The sequence below is a fragment of the Littorina saxatilis genome, linkage group LG6 (genome assembly GCF_037325665.1).
Source record: "Littorina saxatilis isolate snail1 linkage group LG6, US_GU_Lsax_2.0, whole genome shotgun sequence".
NCBI lineage: Eukaryota > Metazoa > Mollusca > Gastropoda > Littorinimorpha > Littorinidae > Littorina > Littorina saxatilis.
This window is the reverse complement of record NC_090250.1, coordinates 102,501-109,813: the sequence shown is the minus strand read 5'-3', so window position 1 is coordinate 109,813 and position 7,313 is coordinate 102,501. Positions and strand designations below refer to the sequence as shown.

At 39.2% G+C, this 7,313-nt stretch overlaps 1 long non-coding RNA gene across 1 annotated transcript in view; it reads left to right on the top strand.

Moving 5' to 3' along the window:
- Positions 1-3,507: 3,507 nt before the first annotated feature.
- LOC138968216 (uncharacterized) overlaps positions 3,508-7,313 on the top strand; it is a 3,857-nt gene continuing 51 nt past the window's right edge. Inside the window, exons 1-3 of the long non-coding RNA XR_011456106.1 lie at positions 3,508-4,207; positions 4,673-4,890; positions 6,672-7,313. The exon at positions 6,672-7,313 is cut by the window's right edge and continues 51 nt beyond it. This is a non-coding gene — a long non-coding RNA (uncharacterized lncRNA). The remainder of the gene's footprint in view (positions 4,208-4,672; positions 4,891-6,671) is intronic.

Genomic DNA, 7,313 nt, shown 5'->3' with positions numbered 1-7,313 from the left:
TAAATGTAAAAAAAAGTCGCGTAAGGCGAAAATACAACATTTAGTCAAGTAGCTGTCGAACTCACAGAATGAAACTGAACGCAACGCAACGCAGCAAGACCGTATACTCGAAGCATCGTCACTCCACCGCCCGTGGCAAAGGCAGTGCCAGTGGAATTGACAAGAAGAGCGGGGTATTCGTTGCGCTGAGAAGGATAGCACGCTTTTCTGTACCTCTCTTCGTTTTAACTTTCTGAGCGTGTTTTTAATCCAAACATATCATATCTATATGTTTTTGGAATCAGGAACCGACAAGGAATAAGATGAAAGTGTTTTTAAATTGATTTCGAAAAAAAAATTTGATAATAATTTTTATATATTTAATTTTCAGAGCTTGTTGTTAATCCAAATATAACATATTTATATGTTTTTGGAATCAGCAAATGATGGAGAATAAGATGAACGTAAATTTGGATCGTTTTATAAAAAATATATTTTTTTTACAATTTTCAGATATTTAATGACCAAAGTCATTAATTAATTTTTAAGCCACCAAGCTGAAATGCAATACCGAAGTCCGGGCTTTGTCGAAGATTACTTGACCAAAATTTCAACCAATTTGGTTGAAAAATGAGGGCGTGACAGTGCCGCCTCAACTTTCACGAAAAGCCGGATATGACGTCATCAAAGACATTTATCAAAAAAATGAAAAAAACGTCTGAGGATATCATACCCAGGAACTCTCATGTCAAATTTCATAAAGATCGGTCCAGTAGTTTAGTCTGAATCGCTCTACACACACACACAGACAGACAGACAGACACACACACACACACACACACATACACCACGACCCTCGTCTCGATTCCCCCCTCTACGTTAAAACATTTAGTCAAAACTTGACTAAATGTAAAAAGCAGAGAAAAGGAATTTTTAAAAGACGTGTATGGAATGAAATCTTACAACTATAGGCGGCTACTTTTAAAAAGTAGCCTCGTGTCGTAATTTTTTTATTTTTGTATCCGCTCTTCTCTCCATGACTAAAAAGCTGATCATACAACAATGCCCCTTCCTCCCCCCCCCCCCCCCCCCCCCCCCCGTCCCTTCCCCTTTTGTCGTTGGCCTGTTGTGCACAATATTGATTCCCCTGCCCAAAGGCAAATTTCTTTACACGGACACTATGATCAGTCGCTATCAACCTTTTCATCCTTACAACTTCCTCTACATTCTTTTGTTCAAAGGTGGACACCTCAGCGTTCTTTGCCTGTCGCCCGGCCCCTGGGGGAGGGTTCGGGGTGGATAAAGCGTGACGGGTGGCTTGTACTGGCGTAACAGTGTTTGAGCTCCTTCCTTAGGGTGAATCCACAGACTCGAAAGACATAATACGTTATTTGTATGTTTGATCAAAATATGACATTTTACATAGATCGAGGTGAACAATGACTGTCGAGATCTGTGTAAAATGTCATATTTTGGTCAAAAATACAAATAACATGTATGTATCGATCGATTATTGGTAAAACTCCTTTTAGTTGTTACGATAGAACGCTCACAAACATGCACTATTTTGTAGTCTCGGCTGGCCGCCTAAATATGAATTGTTGTCGGACTCTGACGTCACATGGCTCAAAGAAGAAAAAGCCAATGTTCAGTCGATACATATTGTGTAAGATCTCAACCGCCGTTTTTACTTCAGGCCAATTTGACACCTTTGGCAAATTCATCTAACTGTGTGTCAATTACCACGTAGCTCTCGTGCTCATGGTTAGTACTCGGGTAGGAAACTTTAAATTGCCCTTAGCGAGTTGTGACACTAAAGTAAATTGACTTAATATACAAAGATGTGTGCACCTCCCCGAGCAAGCAAACATGACTGAACTTCATGGCTGAGTTTGTTCACATAGTTGAAGAATGAATTTGGTGATAGAGGAGAGCATTTGTTTGAGCTGACACTTTCAAGCATACTTTTTCAAGACGTTTGGTCCCAGGCAAAAGAGACGCAGATAGTTTATTCATCAGGCCATTGCCCCTTATGAAGGGGTGTGATAGACGCAGATAGTTTATTCATCAGGCCATTGCCCCTTATGAAGGGGTGTGAACAAAAAGTTAATTTTGCATATCATTGCACTGAACATGTGCAACAGAAAGAAAAATGAAAATCGTACGATAATAAATGTAAAAAGAACATCACACGGCACTTAACTAAGAGGTTACAACTTCCCTTAACTTCCCTAAAAAGAACATCACACGGCACTTAACTAAGAGGTTACAACTTCCCTTAACTTCCCTAAAAAGAACATCACACAGCACTTAACTAAGAGGTTACAACTTCCCTTAACTTCTTTTTTCTTCTTCTTCTTCGTTCATGGGCTGAAACTCCCACGTTCACTCATGTTTTTGCACGAATGGATTTGTACGTATATGACTGATTTTACCCCGCCATTCAGGCAGCCATACGCCGATTTCGTGGGAAGCATGCTGTGTATTTTCGTGTTCCTACAACCCACTAAAAATCTGACATGGATTACAGGATCTTTTTCGTGCACACTTGGTCTTGTGCTTGCGTGTACACACGAAGGGGGATAAGGCAGAAGCGGGTCTGCACATAAGTTGATCTGGATGATCGGAAGAATCTCCACCCTTAACCCACCAGGCGGCCGCGGACGGGATTTGAACTCACGACCGTCCGATTAGGAGGCCAATATCTTATCCACCAGGCCACTGCGCCCGTCTTTCCCTGAACTTGAATGCTTTAAACAAATACAAGGACACATTTCTGACAATAGTTTCTTTTGATGAGGCTAAGAGCAAACGTAGTCAAAAAAGGCTTGGGTTTTTATAATATTTAAATGGAATCAATTGTTTTCTTAACTTGTTCAAATATGGGTAACACAATACAAAATGGATTTCATCATCTTGATTTTTTCTACAATGCGGACACATCAAATCATGTGATTCAGTCAGCGTGTTCTTTTGAGAATCAAAGGTGATCTTTACTCCTTCGATGCAAAAATGACAAGTCACTCACTGAAAACAAAGCGATGTTTTATCAGATTCAGAGATTTATTTTAGACAGTAAACGTTTTGGTTAAGATTGAATGAATTGTTATCTTTTGGTTAGAAACTGCATTGTTATGTAGTGGATGCACTCTCTCTTTTTCTCTCTCTCCCTCTCTCTCTCTCTCTCTCTCTCTCTCTCTCTCTCTCTCTCTCTCTCTCTCTCTCTTTCTCTCTCTCTCTTTTTCACTCTCTCTGTCTTCCCTCTGAGAGAGATAGAGAGAGAGAGAGAGAGAGAGAGAGAGAGAGAGAGAGAGAGAGAGAGAGAGAGAGAGAGAGAGAGAGAGAGAGAGAGAGAAAAAGAGAGAGAATTGAATTGAATTGAATTGAACTTTATTTAACAAGGATAAAGATTTAAGGCTACGCCTTTTCTTACAATCTGTCCTTGGGACGCATAGACACACAATTATATAATTAAAAAATTAAAAATTAAAAAGTTAAAAAGTTAACCAACAAACGGAGGTCGGAAAACGTGATAATAAAGATGACGATGATGATGACGATGATGATGATGATAATGATGATGATGATGAAGATGAGGCATGAAGAGCATACATATGTGGTTATTCATAAAATCAAATGCATACTATGCAAGTAATTATAAGTACAAGCTGGTAGCAATCGAACATGTATCAATAGTGTAACAAAAATATGTTCAGAATATACAATGCACAGCATATCTTTGACGTAATACTAAGTGTGGTAAGTCAAAAGGCGTTAAACTACTCAGACAGTAAGTGGTTTTTAAAGGTCAACCACATTGCTCGGTCAAAAAAATTCTGCTGAGAGAACATTACTAAATAGTACCAGATGCAAAATATTGGCAAGCAAAGTCCTTTGGTTTAATAGATATCGATCAATGAAAGTGGGTTTTCATACCTGCAATTAATAAGGGTAAGGGAAGTAAGAATCTAAAACGCAGCCATAGCTGATCTCCCCTCGCAGTGACGTCAGCAGCTGTATTGGCAATGGCAGACCATGAAGAAAACAGTGAAACAAGCAGCGTTTCTTCACTGGAACTATCGTGCTACAGTAGTGATTTTGAGGTTTTGAATGAACACGATCTTCAACCATACCAGTTTGAACCTGAGCTGTCCGATGCTGAGGTTGAGGAAACACCCGACAGAGACGATTTTAGCGAGTCTCTCGATCGTTTGATGTCCACCAACTGGTAAGAAACTACCACTGATTCAGTGATTGTGAGACTCTTCCTCGTATATATTCCTATTATAGAATCGATTCTGGTAGAGCTTGTTTTGCAGTCAGTAATTTGTAAAGTTTGTGCGATGTCTTCTTTTACCCTTGATGCAATTCATGCATGCCAGAAAGTGATGCGCATTCCTGATTATAATTTTAGTCAAAACATCATCCTACTGAGTAGTCAGTATGCCCACTCAATCATTGCTAGTAGCAGTCCCCAAAACTAAAACTAGCCAAATCAGTACACGTATGGATATACCAATGTTCCAATGGAATAACAATTTATTATGGTTTTGTCTAGACATAATGGTCACTACCATTGGTTGTGAATTTGTCCATTTCAGTTGTTTTACTGCCTTAGTAGATCAATTTTTTGTGTGAGTTTGTAGACTGCAGAGAATTTGAACTAAACTTGTATCAAATTTTGTGTGTGCAGGTGTCAGTGCGCAAACTGTGCAGGCATATGGGCTCAATCCGAGAATGCCGCTGTTGTCAAGAAATTCCAGAAATGGAATCACTGACAGTAAGCACAGGGGTGGGCTGCATCACTGACCACCCTGGCTTCAGATCAGTGTGCTTGGACCACTATGTCTTGGAGACATGCTATCACTGGTACAACCAGCAGTATGGGAGGGCTATACAGGATGCTAATGAGTAAGTTATTTTTTTTTTAGAATTGTAATCATGATACTATAAATAGGTTTATGTCATAGATGTGCAAAAACAAATAACAATAAAATAAAACAAGTCGCGTAAAAGGCGAAAATACAATATTTAGTCAAGTAGCTGTCGAACTCACAGAATGAAACTGAACGCAATGCCATTTTTCAGCAAGACCGTATACTCGTAGCATCGTCAGTCCACCGCTCATGGCAAAGGCAGTGAAATTGACAAGAAGAGCGGGGTAGTAGTTGCGCTAAGAAGGATAGCACGCTTTTCTGTACCTCTCTTTGTTTTAACTTTCTGAGCGTGTTTTTAATCCAAACATATCATATCTATATGTTTTTGGAATCAGGAACCGACAAGGAATAAGATGAAAGTGTTTTTAAATTGATTTCGACAATTTAATTTTGATAATAATTTTTATATATTTAATTTTCAGAGCTTGTTTTTAATCCGAATATAACATATTTATATGTTTTTGGAATCAGCAAATGATGGAGAATAAGATAAACGTACATTTGGATCGTTTTATAAATTTTTATTTTTTTTTACAATTTTCAGATTTTTAATGACCAAAGTCATTAATTAATTTTTAAGCCACCAAGCTGAAATGCAATACCGAAGTCCGGGCTTCGTCGAAGATTACTTGACCAAAATTTCAACTAATTTGGTTGAAAAATGAGGGCGTGACAGTGCCGCCTCAACTTTCACGAAAAGCCGGATATGACATCATCAAAGACATTTATCAAAAAAATGAAAAAAACGTTCGGGGATTTCATACCCAGGAACTCTCATGTCAAATTTCATAAAGATCGGTCCAGTAGTTTAGTCTGAATCGCTCTACACACACACACACACACACACACACACACACACACACACACACACACGCACAGACAGACAGACACACATACACCACGACCCTCGTCTCGATTCCCCCTCGATGTTAAAATATTTAGTCAAAACTTGACTAAATATAAAAATGAAAATTAATTGTCAGATATTCATTTTTATTTCAAGACAATTCATTTATTCGCATGTGCTAATTCTGAGCAAAGCAATATGGGGAATGTTTTCAAGTATCCTGATTGTACACTTTGTGTACTGTGGACTGGGTGACCGAGTGGTAACGCACTTGCGCTCGGAAGCGAGAGGTTGTGAGTTCGACCCTGGGTCAGGGCGTTAGCAATTTTCTCCCCCCTTTCCTAACCTAGGTGGTGGGTGCTAGTCTTTCGGATGAGACGAAACACCGAGGTCCCTTCGTGTACACTACATTGGGGTGTGCACGTTAAAGATCCCACCATTGACAAAAGGGTCTTGTGTGTGGCGCACGTTATATGTCTTTCGGATGAGATGAAAAACCGAGGTCCCTTTGTGTACACTACATTGGGGTGTGCACGTTAAAGATCCCACGATTGACAAAAGGGTCTTTCCTGGCAAAATTGTATAGGCCTAGGCATAGATAAAAATGTCCACCAAAATACCCGTGTGACTTGGAATAATAGGCCGTGAAAAGTAGGATATGCGCCGAAATGGCTGCGATCTGCTGGCCGATGTGAATGCGTGATGTATTGTGTAAAAAAAAATTCCATCTCACACGGCATAAATAAATCCCTGCGCCTTGAATATGTGCGCGATATAAATTGCATAAAAATTAAAAAAAAAAATCCCTGCGCTTAGAACTGTACCCACGGAATACGCGCGATATAAGCCTCATATTGATTGATTGATTGATACTGTCATTAATACTGTATGCTTGTTTTTCTTTCCAGGCGGTATCGGTATGTAGCTTACCGCATGCTTGTGCGGTGGGTCTGGAAATGGCTGGGGAGAGACATCAGGGTCACCTTACCAGCTTGTGCGGTTGCAAGAATTAGAGAACAGTTTCCTAGTGCAGATGGGCAGTACGTGGGTTATAGGGACCCAGAGTAATATTACATTATATGACAGCATCAGCCCATTTTTGCATCCTTATGTGTTCCAATTTTATTGATAATACATTGTCATTGTGATTAAATATTATTATTACATTGACGAGAAAATAAATATTATTATTACATTGACGAGAAAACTATTTTGATGTGTGTTTGTAGTTGGTTCAGCTTGTGCCACACATTGATTTGAAAAAGTGTGTTTATTTATTTATATTTAAGATACAGAAGTGCAACAGTAAAATCATGTAGTTTGTAACATGCATAGTGTAGTTGGTATATTTTTGTGTGCAAGGAGCATGGGGGTGGGTGGGGAGTGTTCACAGCTTTTTATGATTTTCAAATGTGTATACGAATTTAACTAATAAAAACAAGTTAATACTGCCATTGTCACATCCACCTTTGTTTTTGTGTCACCATGAGATAGCGAAAGCGGTCAGATATATTTCACATGTGGATTGTGTGGTGGTGTCTCACCTCACT